Source organism: Heterodontus francisci, unplaced genomic scaffold (genome assembly GCF_036365525.1).
Source record: "Heterodontus francisci isolate sHetFra1 unplaced genomic scaffold, sHetFra1.hap1 HAP1_SCAFFOLD_43, whole genome shotgun sequence".
Classification (NCBI taxonomy): domain Eukaryota; kingdom Metazoa; phylum Chordata; class Chondrichthyes; order Heterodontiformes; family Heterodontidae; genus Heterodontus; species Heterodontus francisci.
The window spans coordinates 7,455,165-7,474,650 of record NW_027141852.1 but is presented as its reverse complement, the minus strand read 5'-3'; the positions used below and the strand labels follow the sequence as shown (position 1 = coordinate 7,474,650).

Sequence of the window (19,486 nt, the reverse complement as noted above, 5' to 3'; positions counted from 1 at the left end):
ATTCTGATATCTGTCAAGGCTTAGTACAGAATTTATAAGAATCTGACGGTTAAAATAACCTGAGTTTACTCTGCACATCTTGCATTGAAGGTTTCATCTACAACTCTCCATGAGGTGCCGCACAGATTATATTACATCACTTCCTGTGATGATGCACATAGTCTATTTATATAATCGGCCCAGTAACAACACAATGTCCACTCTTATATTATTGTACAGATGTGAGAAAAGCTGAGGATGGGAATGGAACGTCTGAATGAAGATTTCATGATGCTGATGATGTAAATGAGGCTGATCTGTTTCCCATTCCACAATCCCTCTTTATTTCTGTGCATGTTTCTCGATGCTGTTTCAACCAAATTGAAAAAGAATCACAAATCCTCCTCTGGAGCCTCAGGTGTCCATTAGCAAAAGGCATGGTGGCCAAGTGGTAAGGCGTCAGTCTCGTAAACTGACGATCACTAGTTCAATCCCTGTCCGTGCCTTATGATTAGTTTCTCACTTTAAATGTGATGTTTCCACAAAAGATGTCTGTTGCATTTGTTTCATCCATCTGGAATTCAGTGTGATGTTACACTTTATCCTGGACACTGGGAAGAACATGAGGAGGAACCACATGGTCCCTCGAGCCTTCTCTGCCATTGTTGGAGTGAAAATATCTGAGGTCCAAGCACTGAACCTTATTACTGTGCATTTGCTTGGTATTTAACAGAGCTATTCTATTAATCCCACATCCCGCACTCCTGTCCTTTCCCCCATTGCCCTGTTAGATTTTCCATGTCAGGTATATATACAATTCCATTTAGAGTTAACATTGAATCTGCTTCCACTGACCTTTCAGGATTGCATTCCAGACCAGAACAACACACTGCTGAAAAAATAACTTCCTCATCACAACTCGAATTCTTTTGTCAATTACTTTAAATGTGTTTCCTCTGGTTACTGACCCTTCTGTCACTGGCAACACTTTCTCCTTCTTCACTCTGTCAAAACTCTTCAGGATTTGCATTTCCTGCTGCCTTTGCTGATATAACAAAGCTGAGCACACATCACCAAAAGGAATATGATTGGCTCTGAATCACATTTATCCTTCCTGTCAATCTGATGTGGACCTTGTATTTTCCCGGAACCAAACAATCTGAGCAGCAAGTGTGGGTTCCAGTGATTCCCACCGCTCTGAGAGAGAGAGAGGATGTGATAATGAGCCAGATAGAAAAAAGGAGTGAGATAGAGAGTAAAATAGCCATGGTCTGTTTCTACTAGCCCCCGGCACCCGACCTAAAATGGCATCATTTTCTCCTGCCTCTCCACATTCTAATCCATTGATTAATGCAATCCTTTCATCTGGAACATAGAACATCGAACAGTACAGCACAGTACAGGCCCGTCGGCCCACGATGTTGTGCCGAACCTTTAACCTACCCTAAGATCAAACTACCTACATACCCTTCATTCTACTATCATCCATGTACCTATCCAAGAGTCGCTTAAATGTCCCTAATGTATCTGCTTCTACTACCACCGCTGGCAGTGCATTCCACGCACCCACCACTCTCTGTGTAAAGAACCTACCTCTGACATCTCCCCGAAACCTTCCTCCATCACCTTAAAATTATGCCCCCTGGTGATAGCCCTTTCTGCCCTGGGAAAAAGTCTCTGGCTATCCACTCTATCTATGCCTCTCATCATCTTGTAGCCCTCTATCAAGTCACCTCTCATCCTTCTTCGTTCCAATGAGAAAAGCCCTAGCACCCTCAACCTTTCTTCGTAAAACATACCCTCCAGTCCAGGCAGCATCCTGGTAAATCTCCTCTGCACCTTCTCTAAAGCTTCCACATCCTTCCTATAATGAGACGACCAGAACTGAACACAATATTCCAAGTGTGGTCTAACCAGGGCTTTATAGAGCTGCAGCATAACCTCGCGGCTCTTAAACTCAATCCCCCTGTTAATGAAAGCCAACACACCATATGCCTTCTTAACAACCCTATCAACTTGGGTGGCAACTTTGAGCGATCTATGGACATGGACCCCAAGATCCCTCTGTTCCTCCACACTCCCAAGCATCCTGTCTTTAAGCCTGTATTCTGCATTCAAATTCGACCTTCCAAAATGAATCACTTCACACTTTTCCAGGTTGAACTCCATCTGTCCCTTTAATTCCTGTTTCCTAATCCATTGATGTTTCACAATGTACTGAACTGTCCCAATCCATTGATTTAACTCAGTCTATAGAATTTCCTAATCCACTGATATTTTCCAGTCCATTGACTATCTCAATCCATTAATGGTTCCTGACCATTGACATTCCCAATCCATTTATATTGCCTGTGATTTCAAAGCAACTGTGGAATACAAATAGTATCAGTATTATCAGATACATCGAGACGAGGTGCAATAGCCAAGTGGACAGATGTCAGGTTTATAAAGAAAAAAGCACTGGCTCGATATTTGTCCAGTCTATCACTGGATCTGAACTCTCAACCTACTGTATTTCTGTGGGTCTGCTGACTTGTAGATGTGAAGAACCATTGGATGTTTCTCAATCCTCTGACTTTTCTCATTCTTGTGCCATATGTGTTCCTTTGGGTTCACCAGTGAATAAAATTATTCCCTTTTACATTTGGTGAAGACTTTAATAACCTCACATCCTTGTGTCTCACCATCTCAGGTCAAACTCCCTACAGAAACTTTAAACATTTAACTATTCTGCTGGAAACATTTTCAAGAGCGCAGCCATTCCTTCATTACGCTTCCTTCTTTGACATGTGATTGACAAATATGTGTGTAATGGAGAGAGAGAGAGTGAAAAAAAAAGAGAGAGAGAGTGCGATAGAAAGTTAGAGGACCAGCTAAAGACAGATAGAGAGAGAAAGGCAGAGAGAGGTAAAGCGATAGACAGAGAGAGAGAGAGAAGGAGAGAGAGAGTCATTGAGTCATGGAGTCACTACAGTACAGGAAGTCATTTTGCCCATCAAGCCCATGTAAATCAATCCATTCAGTCCCATTCCCCCGCTCTATCCCCATCGCCCTGTAAGTTATCTAAACCTGTCATATTTATTATAATCTTGTACATGACTATCAAATCTCCCCTCAATCTCCTTTGCTCCAAGGAGAACAACCCCAGCTTCTCCAACCTAACCTTACAGCTAAAATCCCTCATGTCTGGAACCATTCTGATAAATCTTCTCCACCCTCTCAAGGACACTCACATCCCTCCAAACGTGTGTTGACTAGAACTGGCTGCAATTCTCTGGTTGTGGCCCAACTAGAGATTTATACAGGTTCAGCATAACTTCCCTACTTTTGTACTCAGTACCTCTATTTATGAAGCCCAAGATCCCATATGCTTTGCTAACTACTTTCTCAATGTGTCCTGCCACCTTCAAAGAACTATGCATATGAATCCCCAGGATTTTATTCCTAAAAATATGCTTTCTTCATATAAATCTGTAAAAAATGCATTACACAACAGTTCAAAACAGCACCAAGTTGACATTCCAAAAAGTGCAAAGGAAATCAGTTTTCTTCAATACAGGAGTGAGTTGCCTCACAACCCTTCCATTCCATTTTACCTGACATGGACATTTTACAGCAAACCCATATCTGGTGTATACAGCACGAGGGGTTTCCAATGGGTCCAGCTGCCCAGTTCACTATGGCGGGGGGACCATACACAGTGGTCTTTCCCCTTTGAGCCTTTGCAGTGGCTACCCCAAGCTTTAGTGCGTCCCTCAGCACGTAGTCCTGGACCTTGGAATGTGCCAGTCTGCAAAACTCGGTCGTGGACAACTCTTTGCGCTGCAAGACCAGCAGGTTTCGGGCAGACCAAAGAGTGTCTATCACCAAATTGATGGTCCTCCAGCAGCAGTTAATGTTTATCTCGGTGTGCATCCCTGGGAACAGCCCGTAGAGCACAGACTCCTGTGTTACAGAGCTGCTTGGGATGAACCTCGACAAAAACCACTGCATCTCTTTCCACACCTGCTTTGCAAAGACACATTCCAGAAGGAGGTGGGCAACTGTCTCTTCCCCACCGCAGCCACCTCGAGGGCCGCGTGTGGAGGGGGCGAGACTTCGGGCATGCAGGAAGGATCTGACAGGAAGGGCTCTTCTTACCACCAGCCAAGCTACATCTTGGTGCTTGTTTGAAAGTTCTGGTGATGAGGCATTCTGGCAAATGACTTTGGCAGTCTGCTCGGGGAACCATCCGACCGGATCCACCATCTCCTTTTCCCGTAGGGCCTTGAGGACATTCCGTGCAGACCACTGCCTGATGGATTGGTGGTCAAAGGTGTTTTCCCGCAGAAACTTTCCCACGAAGGATAGCTGGTACGGTATGGTCCAACTGGATGAAGCGATCCGCGGCAATGTGACCAGACCCATCCTTCGCAACACCTCAGCACATAGTGACATTTGGTGTTTGTGTACTGGGGCTCCACACACAGCTTGGTGCAGCTGCACACGAAGGTGGTCATCAGGATGAGGGCGACGTTGGGTACATTTTTCCCGCCCTTGTCCAGAGGTTTGAACATCGTGTCCCTCCCGCCCTGGTCCATTTTAGATCTCCCGATGATGCAGTTGAAGTCACCGCCTAGGATGACCAGCCTGGACGTCGCCAGCAGCAGAAGGGAGCTGCTGGAATACGGTCAGCCGCTCGCTGCGTTGTACCGGGGCGTACACGTTGATCAACCGGAGCGGAGCGTTGTTGTACATCACGTCTGCTACGAGGAGGCGGCCGCCCACCACCTCCTTAACTTCGGAGATGGTGAAGTTACCTCCCCGCAGCAGAATACCCAGGCCGGAGGAACGGCAGTCATTACCCCCCGACCAGATCGATGGCCCGTGGGACCACCATCGCGACCACTGCCTGTAGGTGCTGAGGTGTGGTATTCCACACTCCTGCAGAAACAGTAGGTCAGCTTTGACCTTGGCAAGGTAATCCAAGGTTGAAACACATCGCGTAGTAGATTTAATGCTGCGCACATTAATGGAAGCAATTCTTACACCCATTTTTTACTGAAAATTAGTTGTTGCTTCCCATACCATTTGTCCTCGCCTCCTTGATGAAGGGTCACTGACCCGAAACGTTAACTCTGCTTCTCTTTCCACAGATGCTGCCAGACCTGCTGAGTGGTTCCAGCATTTCTTGTTTTTATTTCAGATTTCCAGCATCCGCAGTATTTTGCTTTTATCTCGCTGTCTCTTGCTGGTTTGCTCAGTACCTTTCTCTGTCTGTTCCTTTCTGAGTCCTGATAATATCTTCCTGGTTTTCTGTGTGTCTTTCTCTGCCTGCCTCATTGTCGGTGCTGTTACTCAGTGTCCTTGTGTCATTGTGCAGTGAGGGTGAGTCCGTCAGCACGTGTGTTGCTGAGTCCGGGATTCTTGAGAAATCCGACTCCAATCCTATTTTTATAAAAACATTGGGGAATGAACATATTTCACTAACGGGCAGCTGAAATTAAAAACAGTAGTTAGCAGAGTGGTGCAGCGGACGCGTGCTGGGCCCATAACCCAGAAGTCAATGGATCGAAACCATTCTCTGCTATTTATGTTTGGTAATAATACAAACAGTTCACTTTCAAAACATCAAGTATCTACCCATAATAACAAGATGCTTCCAAAGGCACTCTATTGCAATCAGCTTCTTCTTTCCAGTGAACACATCAATCAGTAACAAATCACTTTTGCTCACACGAACACAAGCTGCAAACACGGACCAGCCGAGTCTCTCCCACTTTGTCAACCCCTTCCTGCAGAGCCTCCTCTCCACCACCAGATGGTGATGTTGGCCACAATAAAACCAGGACAAATGGTCACAGTGAGGAGACGGTCAGTAACAGAAAATAAAACAATAACAGGGAAAACCTTTACACCACAACAGGGTACATCTTTACACAACAGAAAACATATTAACACAACAGGAAATACCTTTAGATGACAGGGAGAACACAATCATACAAATGCCTTGTTTCTCCATCTCAGTCTCGTTGCCTCTCTCTCTGTCCCTCACTTTTGCTTCCTCACAGTCTATTCTTGGTTTTCTGTGTGTTTTTCTCTCTGTCCCGTTGTCGATGGTGTTACTCAGCGTCCTTGTAACATTGTGTAGCCAGGCTAAGCCTCCCAACACCTGTGTTGCTGTAATAAAAACAGAAAATGCTGGAAATGCTCAGTAGGTCTGGCAGCATCTGTGCAGAGAGAAACAGTTAACAGTTCAGGTCTGTTTCCTTAGCTCACATTAACTTTGTTCTCTCTCCACAGATGCTGCCAGACCTGCTGATTATTTCAAGCATTTTCTGTTTATGTTTCAGATTTCCAGCATCTGCAGTATTTTGCTTTTGTACGTGTGTTGCTGTGTCTGGGACTGTTTGCGTGCAATGCTATTGCTTTATAAACAGCGTTGAAACAAACATTTATCTCGTTAACACACAGCACTAATACACAGCTGGATATAAACAGCAGCCTGCAGCAGAGGGTGCAGTGGAAGTTTATTAACACAAATAATTCACCAGCACTATATTTACTGCTGCCCACAATCACACCACACTTCATCTTAACACGTTTTACTCTTTATTTACATCAACTTCTTCCTTCCAGTAAACACTTCAATTTGGAACACAGCTTCCAAATCACCTTTATTCACAAACCCGAACACACACCAGCCCAGACTTTCCCCTTTCTGTCAACCCATTCCTGCATCACTGCCTCTCCACCAACAGTTGTTGCTAGAATCATACAATCATAGAATGGCTACAGCACAGAAGGAGGCCATTCAGCCTGTCGAACCCGTGCTGGCTCTCTGTTAGAGCAACTCACCTCATTTCACTCCCTAGTCAGTTCAATTTTGGAGGTGGGAAAACTTCTCGAAAGAATAATTCGGGACAAAATTAATAATCCCATGGACAAATGTGGGTTAATTCAAGAAAGCCAGCATGGATATCTTAAGGGAAAATCATGTTTAACTGTCCTGCTGTAGTTTCTTGATGAGGTTACAGAGAGGGATGATGAGGGCAATGCTGTTGATGTGGTGTACATGGACTTTCAAAAGGTCTGGCAGCATCTGAATGGTCACTGACCTGAAACGTTAACTTTGCTTCTCTCTGCACAGATGCTGCCTGACCTGCTGAGTATTTCCAGCATTTCTTGTTTTCATTATGGCACAGAGTTCCCTTTTCAAACTTACAGAATTAACTACAATAATGTACTCTGAGATTCAAGTGAAATATCAGCCCAATATTTACACACATTATGAGTTTATAAGTTTCAGTATTAATTCCCATAGTGCATCCTGACATATACATTAGATATAACATAACATAAGAACAGAAGAAATAGGAGCAGGAGTAGGCCATTCGGCCCCTCAAGCCTGCCCTGCCATTCAGTAAGATCATGGCTGATCTGCCCCAGACCTCAACTCCTCTTTCATGGCAGCTCTTCATGGACCCCAACTCTCCAATATTTCAAAAATCTATTTACATCCTCTTTAAATACTTTCAGTGATTTAGCCTCCAATACTGTCTGGGGTAGAGAATTCCAGACATTCACTACCCTCTGAGAGAAGAAATTCCTTTGCATCTCAGTTTAAATGAGTGTCCCCTTATTCTGTAACTATGTCGCCTAGTTTGAGATTCCCCCACTAGTGGAAACATTTTCTCAACATCTACCCTGTTAATAAAAACAAGAAATGCTGGAAATACTCAGCAGGTCTGGCAGCATCTGTGAAGAGAGAAGCAGAGTTAATGTTTCAGGTCAGAGACCCTTCTTCACCCTGTTAAGCCCCCTCAGAATCTTGTACGTTTCAAAAAGATCACCCCTCATTCTTCTGAACTCGAATGAATAACCTGTTTAGCCGTTCTTCATAAGTCAACCCCTTCATCTCAGGAATCAGCTGAGTGAATCGCTTTTGAACTCCTCCAATGCCAGTAGATCCTTTACTAAGTCTAAATCTCAAGTGTGATTTCAGATTGAGAGAATCTGAAAGATAGTATAACCTGAGATACAAACTGAGAATTCAGTTTAAAACTCCCCCGGATTGTGAAACTAAAAGATACAATAGCAATTTAATTTGTATAGACTGTGCGTTGGATCATATTCCAGCCCTCATACAGTATCAGACTGGAAGATACTGTAGCAATTCCATTAGTGCAGACTCAGCTCTACATTACAGAGCAGGGAACATATTTAAACAACCAGGAACACTTTTACACAAGATGGATCATATTTACACAACTGAGAAGACCTTGACCCAACAGGGAACCATTTTACACAATAACAGAGAACATCTTTACACAACAGCGAATACAGTAACACAACAGAGAACATATTACACAGCAGGAAATATCTTTAAAAGAACACAGGGAACATCTTTACACAACAGAGAACACAATTACATAAATCATGAGTCTTTCGCTGTCTCTTGCTGGTTTGCTCAGTTCCTTTCTCTGTCTGTTCCCTTCTGGGTCCTGATAATCTCTTCCTGGTTTTCTGTGTGTCTTTCTCTGTCTGTTCCCTTCTGGGTCCTGATAATCTCTTCCTGGTTTTCTGTGTGTCTTTCTCTGTCTGTTCCTTTCTGGGTCCTGATAATCTCTTCCTGGTTTTCTGTGTGTCTCTCTCTGCCTGCCTCATTGTCGGTGCTGTTACTCAAAGTCCTTGTGTCATTGTGCAGTGAGGGTGAGTCTGTCAGCACGTGTGTTGCTGAGTCCGGGATTCTTGAGAAATCCGACCACAATCCTATTTTGATAAAAACATTGGGGAAATGAACATATTTCACTAACAGGCAGCTAAAATTTAAGCCAGCAGTTAGCAGAGTGGCGCAGCGGATGCGTGCTGGGCCCATCACCCAGAGGTCGATGGATCGAAACCATTCTCTGTTATTTATGTTTGGTAGGAAGACAAACAGTTCACTTTCAAAACATCAAGTGTTTCCCCAAAAAAGCAAGACGCGCTCGATTGCAATCAGCTTTCTCCTTCCAGTGAACACATCAATCAGAAACAAATCACTTTTGCTCACACGAACACAAACTGCAAACACGGACCAGCCGAGTCTCTCCCACTTTGTCAACCCCTTCCTGCAGAGCCTCCTCTCCACCACCAGATGGTGATGTTGTCCACAATAAAACCAGGGCAAATGGTCACAGTGAGGAGACGGTCAGCAACAGTAAATAAAACAATAACAGGGAAAACCTTTACACAACAACAGGGTACATCTTTACACAACAGAAAACATATTTACACAACAGGAAATACCTTTAGACAACAGGGAGAGCACAGTCATACAAATGCCTTGTTTCTCCATCTCAGTTTCGTTGTCTGTCTCTCTCTCTCCGTTCCACACTTTTGCTTCCTCACAGTCTATTAGTTTTCTGTGTGTTCTTCTCTCTGTCCCGTTGTCGATGGTGTCACTCAGCGTCCTTGCAACATTGCATAGCCAGGCTGAGCCTCCCAACACCTGTGTTACAGAACATAGAACATAGAACAGTACAGCACAGTACAGGCCCTTCGGCCCACGATGATGTGCCGAACCTTTAACCTACTGTAAGATCAAAACTACCTACATACCCTTCATTCTACTATCATCCATGTACCTATCCAAGAGACGCTTAAATGTCCCTAATGTATCTGCTTCTACTACCACCGCTGGCAGTGCATTCCATGCACCCACCACTCTCTTGTGTGAAGAACCTACCTCTGACATCTCCCCGAAACCTTCCTCCATCACCTTAAAATTATGCCCCCTGGTGATAGCCCTTTCCACCCTGGGAAAAAGTCTCTGGCTATCCACTCTATCTATGCCTCTCATCATCTTGTACCCCTCTATCAAGTCACCTCTCATCCTTCTTCGTTCCAATGAGAAAAGTCCCAGCTCCCTCAATCTTTCTTTGTAAGACATGCCCTTCAGTCCAGGCAGCATCCTGATAAATCTCCTCTGCACCCTCTCTAAAGCTTCCACATCCTTCCTATAATGAGACGACCAGAACTGAACACAATATTCCAAGTGTGGTCTAACCAGGGCTTTATGGAGCTGCAGCATAACCTCGCGGCTCTTAAACTCAATCCCCCTGTTAATGAAAGCCAACACACCATACGCCTTCTTAACAACCCTATCAACCTGGGTGGCAACTTTGAGCGATCTATGGACATGGGCCCCAAGATCCCTCTGTTCCTCCACACTACCAAGAATCCTGTCTTTTCGCCTGTATTCTGCATTCAAATTCAACCCTCCAAAATGAATCACTTCACACTTTTCCAGGTTGAACTCCATCTGCTACTTCTCAGCCCAGCTCAGCATCCTGTCAATGTCCTGTTGCAACCTACAACAGCCTTCCACACTATCCACAACTCCAGCAACCTTCGTGTCACCGGCAAACTTGCTAACCCAGACTTCCACTTCCTCATCCAAGTCATTTATAAAACTCACAAAGAGCAGAGGTCCCAGAACAGATCCCTGCGGAACACCACTGGTCACCGAGCTCCAGGCTGAATACTTTCCATCTACTACCACCCTGTGTCTTCTATGGGCCAGCCAATTCTGTATCCAGACAGCCAACTTTCCCTGTATCCCATGCCTCCTTACTTTCTGAATGGGCCTACCATGGGGAACCTTATCAAACGCCTTGCTGAAATCCATATACACCACATCCACTGCTCTTCCTTCATCAATGTGTTTTGTCACATCTTCAAAGAATGTAATAAGGCTTGTGAGGCATGACCTGCCCCTCACAAAGCCATGCTGACTGTCTCTAATCAAACTATGCTTTTCCAACTAATCATAAATCCTGTCTCTCAGAATCCTCTCCAATAATTTGCCCACTACCTACGTAAGACTGACTGGTCTATAATTCCCAGGGTTATCCCTATTCCCTTTCTTGAACAAGGGAATAACATTTGCCACCCTCCAATCATCTGGTACTACTCCAGTGGACAGTGAGGACGCAAAGATCATCGCCAAAGGCGCGGCAATCTCTTCCCTCGCTTCCCTGAATATCCTTGGGTATATCCCGTCTGGCCCAGGGACTTATCTGTCCTCATGTCTTTCAAAATTTCCAGCACATCCTCCCTCTAAACATCAACCTGTTCGAGCATATCAGCCTGTTTCACGCTGTCCTCACAAACGACCAGGTCCCTCTCACTAGTGAATACTGAAGCAAAGTATTCATTTAGGACCTCCCCTACCTCCTCCGACTCCAGGCACAAGTTCCCTCCACTATCCTTGATCGGCCCTACCCTCACTCTGGCCATCCTCTTGTTCCTCACATAAGTGTAGAACGCATTGGGATTTTCCTTAATCCTACCCGCCAAGACTTTTTCATGTCCCCTTCTAGCTCTCCTAAGTCCATTCTTCAGTTCCTTCCTGGCTACCTTGTAACCCTCTGGAGCCCTGTCTGATCCTTGCTTCCTCAACCTTAAGCAAGCTTCCTTCTTCCTCTTGACTAGCTGTTCCACATTTCTTGTCATCCAAGGTTCCTTCACCCTACCATCCCTTCCTTGCCTCATCGGGACAAACCTATCCAGCAGTCGCAGCAAGTGCCCCCTAAACAACCTCCACATTTCTGTCGTGCATTTCCCTGAGAACATCTGTTCCCAATTTATGCACCCCAGTTCCTGCCTAATAGCATTGTAATTCCCCCTCCCCCAATTAAATATTTTCCCATCCCGTCTGCTCCTGTCCCTCTCCATGACGATAGTAAAGGTCAGGGAGTTGTGATCACTATCACCGAAATGCTCTCCCACCGAGAGATCTGCCACCTGGCCTTGTTCGTTGCCAATCACCAAATCCAACATAGCTTCCCCTCTAGTCAGCCTATCTACATATTGAGTCAGGAAACCTTCCTGGACACACCTGACAAAAACTGCTCCATCCAAACTATTTGCACTAAGGAGGTTCCATTAAATATTAGGGAAGTTGAAGTCACCCATGACAACAACCCTGTTACTTCTGCACCTTTCCAAAATCTGCCTCCCAATCGGTTCCTCCGTGTCTCTGTTGCTATTGAGGGGTCTATAGAAAACTCCCAATAAAGTGACTGCTCCTTTCCTGTTTCTGACTTCCACCCATAATGACTCAGTAGACAAACCCTCCTCGATGACCTCCCTTTCTGCAGCTGTGATACTATCCCTGATTAACAATGCCACTCCCCCACTTCTTTTACCTCCCTCCCTATTCCTTTTGAAACATCTAAACCCCGGAACATCCAACATTCATTCCTGCCCCTGTGATCTCCAAGTGTCCGTAATGGCCACAACATCGTAGCTCGAAGTACTGATCCATGCTCTAAGTTCATCACCCTTATTCCTGACACTTCTTGCATTAAAATAGACACACTTCAACCCATCATACTGGCTGAAACTTTGCCCTGTCAACTGTCTAACCTTCGTCACAGACTCTCTGCACTCGGTATCTGCCTTTGCAACAGCTACCCCATCCACTGATCCATAGCTCCGGTTCCCATCCCCCTGCCAAACTAGTTTAAACCCTCCCGAAGAGCTCTAGCAAACCTCCCGCCCAGGATATTGGTGCCCCTCCAGTTCAGATGCAACCCGTCCTTCTTGTACAGGTCCCACCTTTCCCAGAAGGTATCCCAATGATCCACATAACTGAAGCCCTCCCTGCTACACCAGCTCTGTAGCCACGTGTTCAGCTGCACTCGCTCTCTGTTTCTAGCCTCACGAGCACGTGGCACCGGTATCAATCCTGAGATTACTACTCTGCTCGTCCTGCCTTTTAGCTTCCAACCGAACTCCTATATTCGCTTTTCAGGTCCTCATCCCTTTTCCTAGCTATGTCATTGGTACCGATATGGACCACGACTTCTGGCTGCTCCCCCTCCCCCTTAAGAATCCTGTAGACTCGATCTGAGACATCCCTGACCCTGGCACCCAGGAGGCAACATGCCATCCGGGAGTCTCGTTCGCGACCACAGTATCTCCTGTCTGTTCCTCTAACCATTGAATCTCCTATTACTATCGCTCTCCTATACTCCACCCTTCCCTTCTGAGCCGCAGAGCCAGGCTCAGTGGGAGAGACCTGGCCGCTGTGCCTTTCCCCTGGTAGGTCCCCCCCCCACGACCGTATCCAAAACGGTATACTTATTATTGAGGGGAACGGCCACAGGGGATCCCTGCACTGTGCACCTATTCCCTTTCCCTCCCCTGATGGTCACCCAGCTACCTTTATCCTGTGACTTAGGTGTCAGTACTTCCCTATAACTGCTCTCTTTCATCCCCTCTGCCTCCCGCATGATCTGAAGTTCATCCAGCTCCAGCTCCAGTTCCCTGACGCGCTCTGTGAGGAGCTGGATTTGGGTGCACTTCTCACAGGTGAAGTCAGCAGGGACACAAGTGGTGACCCTTACCTCCCACATCCTGCAAGAGGAGCATGCAACTGCCCTAGCTTCCATCCCCTCTGCTCTAAATTGACAACAGAGAATAAAAAAATATAAAGGAAAACCTTACCTTACCAAACCCTCCACACAAGAGTCCTTTTTTTTGGTTGGAGGAGGAGGATGGGTGGGAGACACTACACGTGTAGTGTTTCGGGTTCAGCCACTGCCCGAATATATAAGTTCACTTACCCAGCAGTCCCCGTGTCCGCGTCCGCCGAATCGCCAGGTAAGTACTTAAAAGTGAAACTTACCTTCCCAGCTGCCCCCTGGCTCGCACTATCACCGCTACTGCTGATCAAAGGTGTTGCTGTCATAAAAACAGAAAATGCTGGAAATCCTCAGTAGGTCTGGCAGCATCTGTGCAGAGAGAAACAGTTAACAGTTCAGGTCTGTTTCCTTAGCTCACATTAACTTTGTTTCTTTCTCCACAGATGCTGCCAGACCTGCTGACTATTTCAAGCATTTTCTGTTTATGTTTCAGATTTCCAGCATCTGCAGTATTTTGCTTTTGTACGTGTGTTGCTATGTCTGGGACTGTTTGAGTGCAATGCTATTGCTTTATAAACAGCGTTGAAACAAACATTTATCTAGTTAACACACAGCACTAATACACAGCTGGATATAAACAGCAGCCTGCAGCAGAGGGTGCAGTGGATGTTTATTAACACAAATAATTCACCAACACTATATTTACTGCTATCCACAATCACACCACGCTTCATCTTAACACGTTTTATTCTTCATTGACATCAACTTCTTGCTTCCAATAAACACTTCAATTTGGAACACAGCTTCCAAATCACCTTTATTCACAAACCCGAACACAAGCTGCAAATGCTGCAAACACACACCAGCCCAGACTTTCCCCTTTCTGTCAACCCATTCCTGCATCACTGCCTCTCCACCAACAGTTGTCGCTAGAATCATACAATCAGAGAATGGCGACAGCACAGAAGGAGATCGTTCGGCCTGACGAACCCATGTTGGCTCTCTGCTAAAGCAACTCACCACGTCTCACTCCCCAGTCAGTTCAATTTCGGTGGTGGGAAAACTTCTCGAAAGAATAATTCGGGACAAAATTAATAGTCCCATGGACAAATGTGGGTTAATTCAGGAAAGACAGCATGGATTTCTTAAGGGAAAGTCATGTTTAACTGTCCTGCCGGAGTTTTTTGATGAGGTAACAGAGAGGGATGATGAGGGCAATGCTGTTGATGTGGTGTACATGGACTTTCAAAAGGTCTGACAGCATCTGAAAGGTCACTGACCTGAAACTTTAACTCTGCTTCTCTCTCCACAGATGCTGCCAGACCTGCTGAGTATTTCCAGCACTTTTTGTTTACATTTCAGATTTCTAGCATCTGCAGTATTTTGCTTTTGTTGACTTTCAAAAGGAGTTTGATACAGTGCAACACAACAGACTTGTGAACAAAGTTATAACTCATGGAATAAAAGGGACAGTAGTAACATGGATATGGAATTGGCTGAGTGACAGGAAACAAAGAGTAGTGATCAATGGATGTTCTTCGGGCTAGAGGAAGGTTTGTAGTGGAGTTCCCCAGGAGTCAGTGTTGGGACCCTTGCCTTTCCTGATATATATTAATGACCTAGACCTTGGTGTACAGGGCAGAATTTCAAAGTTTATGGATGATACGAAAATTGGAAGCATTGTGAACTGCAAGGATGATAGTGTAGAACTTCAAAAGGACATAGACAAGTTGGTGGAATGGGAGGACAGATGACAGGTGAAGTTCAATGCAGAGAAATGTGAATTGATTCATTTTGGTAGGAAGAACATGGAGTGACAATGTAGAACAAAGGGTACAATTCTAAAGGGGGTGCAGGATCAGTGGGACCTGGGGTTATATGTCATTGGTTGAGAGAGTGGTTAATAAAGCATACAGTATCCTCGGCTTTAGTAATAGAGGCATAGAGTACAAGAACAAGGAGGTCATGTTGAACTTGTATAAGACACTAGCCTCAGCTGAAGTACTGCATCCAGTTCTGGGTGCCACATTTTAGGAAAGATGTGAAGGCATTGGAGAGATTATGGAAAAGATTCATGAGAATGGTTCCAGGGATGAGGAACTTCATTTATGAAGATAGATTGGAGAAGTTAGGACTGTTTTCCTTGGAGAAAAGAAGGCTAAGGCGAGATTTCATAGTGGTATTCAAAATGATGAGGGGTGTGGACAGAGTGGATAGGGAGAAACTGTTCCCACTTGTGAAAGGATCGAGAACGAGAGGGCACAGATTTAAAGTAATTGGTAAAAGAAGCAAAAGCGACATGAGGAAAAACTTTTTCACACAGCGAGTGGTTAAAGTATGAACTGCCTGAGAATGTGATGGAGGCAGGTTCAATTGAAGCATTCAAAGGGGAATTAGACTGTTATCTGAAAAGGAAGAATGTGCAGGATTATGGGGAGAAGACGGGGAAGTGACATCAGGTGAATTGCTCATTTGGAGAGTCAGTGCAGACACGATGGGCCAAATGGCCTCCTTCTGGGCAGTAACAATTCTGTGATTCTGTGATTCCAATATTCAAGTCATTTCTATATATGGTGGTCCTGACACTGACCCTTGTGGACATCACTGTTCACCATCTTCCATTCTGAAAAACAACCAAATACCACAACTCGCTTTTCTTGATATTTCATCCATTTTTTAATCCAAGCAGATACTGACCCTCCTATTCCAGGAGCCTCAGTCTTGTTACCCAGCCTTTTATGTGGTAGTCTGTCAAACGCTTTCTTAAAATCCATATAGACAACATCCAATGCTTTCCCTTCATCAACCTTTTCTGTTACTTCATCAAAAAAATCAGTTATATTAGTGAAGAAGTGGAAAGGTGCTGAAGCTTTCAGTTTTCGGTCGACAAAAACCAAGTTCAAGGCCTGAATAATGAACCGATTGCCTCATTAGTTCTGTGAATAATACAATGATTTAATAGACAAAGTTTTGAAACATTCCTGCCCATAAATCTTGGTAACAGAGTGTGTGGATCTCCTGACTCAGAATGTTTAATGGATACAGTCCTCAGATCCGACAAGGAACCCCTGAACATCCACAGTAAAGACAGTGTGGATGAGGAAATGTAAGAGCTGGGAGCTGAAACTCAGGGACGGCCGAGCTCTCCTGTCATTGAGCTTGTGTGTCTGCTCTGCTCGCCGCACTTCCGGCTCTACTTTGTTTCCAATGAAAAGATGAAAAGGGCCGTTCGGTTTTCCTCTCACTGAGAGCGTGTTTCACTCGGGTTAATATAACCCGGGACTTTTGCTGCTGAAATGAATTCTGCAAGGTCCCAGCAAACACACCGGCTCCCTCCTTTCTCCCCTCTTTCTATCGGATTGTTTTACCAGGAGGGGCTCAATAATAACAAACCCCCTGCAGGGAATGAACGCAAATTGAGCATCTAAATGGGGCAAGTGGGCAGCTTTCTGGGTTCTAGGTTCCCCCTACCCCGCCCCTCCCTCCCTCCAGTCCAAGCCCCTCTTCACTTTCTTTGGGACTTTGATGAGGGTGAAATGGGGAAAGTTCCCATTGATGTTTGAATGCTGAATTGCTGCAGAGATCTGCGCACGCGCGATGCAGCCCCGCCCCAGTGGGACGTCACAATAAGGAGTGGAGCGCATGCACAGCCTTTCCCCAACCCAGTCTGTGAGGCCATTTACTCAATCAGGGGAAGATGCTTTAAATCAGCTGCTAATGGAGACTTCCCGGGCCCGGGGGAAGGGAACAAACAGCATCTACTTCCAGCAGCCACTGCTTTGGGAGCGTGTCCGCAGATGTGGTCAGAGATTAGCATTGAGTGGTGGGAAGTTGAGGGGGAGTCCGGGAGTGTTTGTAACAGACACTGTGGAGCAGGAGGTGCTCCCGGAACATGGAGTGAGCCGGGGACACGGGGAAGGGAGAGTTCATTCTCGGACAGTGTCTGTACAGGCTCAGGGAGACACAATGGGAAGAAATCACTATTGAAAATCACTGACAATTTCACCACCCAAAGGAGAGGGAATTTTCCTGCTTTAGTTCCAGTCTCTCACTGTTTGTTGGATTGTGAACAGTGGGGGAAAAATAGCCGCAAAATAACGATGTGGACAGTTAGACAAAGAGCATTTATTGCAGACACCAGGTGAGAAGTGTGAAAGGCACATTTTAAATAGTGGCTGCTTATTTTCCGTTGAAATAGAAATGTGACTGTGTAAAGGTCACTGCTCTGTCGGACAGTCCCAGTCATTGAGCAGTGCAGGGCTTGTGTTGTTTCTGAATGTCACAAACTTGTTTTAAAACCACTGCAAACACCTGGTAAACAGAAGCTGAATACTGCAGTACTGCAGTGGAGGCAGACACTGACACTGTTTGTGTTCTTGGTTTTCATTTTGTCATTGTTCATAATGATTATTATTGGGACGATTACATTGATCGCTTTTGTATCTTCTACCTCACCAGTTCTTTCATTCCTGCAGGAAAATACATGACGGAACCTGAATAGATGTGGTGATTCTTGGACACAAGGAAAAGTGCAGTGATCTCGTTCCAACACACAGTCGGTACAGGATCACTCCCAAAGCACAGAGATACTGCCAGCTCATCAGTTCCACTGGAACAAACAAAAGAAGTAGTCAGACAGACACTGATCCCAAAGTCAAGAGACACATTTTCAATCCAACAGTCAAACAACAGCAGGAGAGACAGAAGTTGTTTCTATTTCACTCCAATTCAGTACAGCTGACAGGTTGATACATCAATCACAGTCCAAAAACAAACTCACTATCAGATCTAAATAAACTCTGTCACCATGGTCACATTTTAAATATAAAATCTGAAATAGAACAGACAAAATTTAGAGAATTGAAAGGTACAGAATGAATGCAAGGAGGCTTCAAGGGGATTTGGACAGGTTAAATGAATGGGCAAGAACATGGCAGATGGAATATAATGTGAATAAGTGTGAATTTCTCCACTTTGGTCAAATAAACAGAAAGACAGAGTATTTCTTAAATGGTGAGAGGTTGAGAAGTGTCGATGTCCAAAGGCACCTGGGTGTCCTTGTTCATGAGACACGAAAAGCTAGTATGCAGGTGCAGCAAGCAATTCGGAAGGCAAATGGTATGTTGGCTTCATTGAAAGCGTATTTGAATACATGAGTAAAGATGTATGAAGTCTAGATGAGACCGCACCTGGAGTATTCTGTACAATTTTGGTTTCCTTATCGAAGGAAAGATAGACTTGTCACAGAGGGAGTGCAACAGAGATTCACCGGTCTCATCCCCTCGGATGGTGGGATTGTCTTATGATGAGAGACTGCAGAAACTGGGCCTAAATTCTCTAGAGTTTTGAAGAATGAGAGGTGATCTCATTGAAACAGACAAAGTTCTTACAGGGTGTCACAGGGTAGATATGGATAGGATGTTTCCTCTGTCTAGTGAGTCCAGAACAAGGGGACACAGTCTCAGAATAAGGGCAGACTGAGATGAGCAGGAATTTCTTTACTCAGAGGGTGAAAAATCTGTGGAATTCTTTATCCCAGAGGGCTGTGGAAGATCAATCATTGAACATATTCAAGACATAAATCGATAGATTTCTAAATACTAACAAGATCAAGGGATATGGAGATGGCAGAGAAAAATGGCGTAGAGGTAGATGATCAGTCACGATCTGTTTGAATGTTGGAGCAGGCTCGATGGGCTGAATGGCCTAATGCCCCTATTTCCTATGATCCTATGAATCCCAATAATGTACATCAGAACGTTAGACCAAGTTATGCATTACATACCAGTTCAGAAATCCCACAGAGATTAAGACTGAAAGATACAGTATCAAGCCATTACTACAAAATGAAGGACTTGGAGCTTGCAGACCAGCCCATGTATAAGATTGAAAGTTATATTTTCATTCACAATCGTTTTCACAGAGCTGAATATTGAATACCAATCCACAACTTGTACAGGACTACCAAATAAAACCTACAACTGTAAAATACAGTTAATCCATATTTTAAATTAAACACAAGACAAACAAATATTGATACATTAAGAGAGCGGGAAACAGTGAGAGCAGAGTGGAGCATAAAGAGCCCAGGAGAGAGAGGGAGCAAGAGTTCACCC

At 44.9% G+C, this 19,486-nt stretch overlaps 1 non-coding gene across 1 annotated transcript; it reads left to right on the top strand.

Annotated features, from left to right (window-relative positions):
- Nucleotides 1-413: 413 nt before the first annotated feature.
- On the top strand, nucleotides 414-485 carry trnat-cgu (transfer RNA threonine (anticodon CGU)). The gene has a single exon. It is a non-coding gene; the product is annotated as a tRNA-Thr (tRNA).
- Nucleotides 486-19,486: the final 19,001 nt, after the last annotated feature.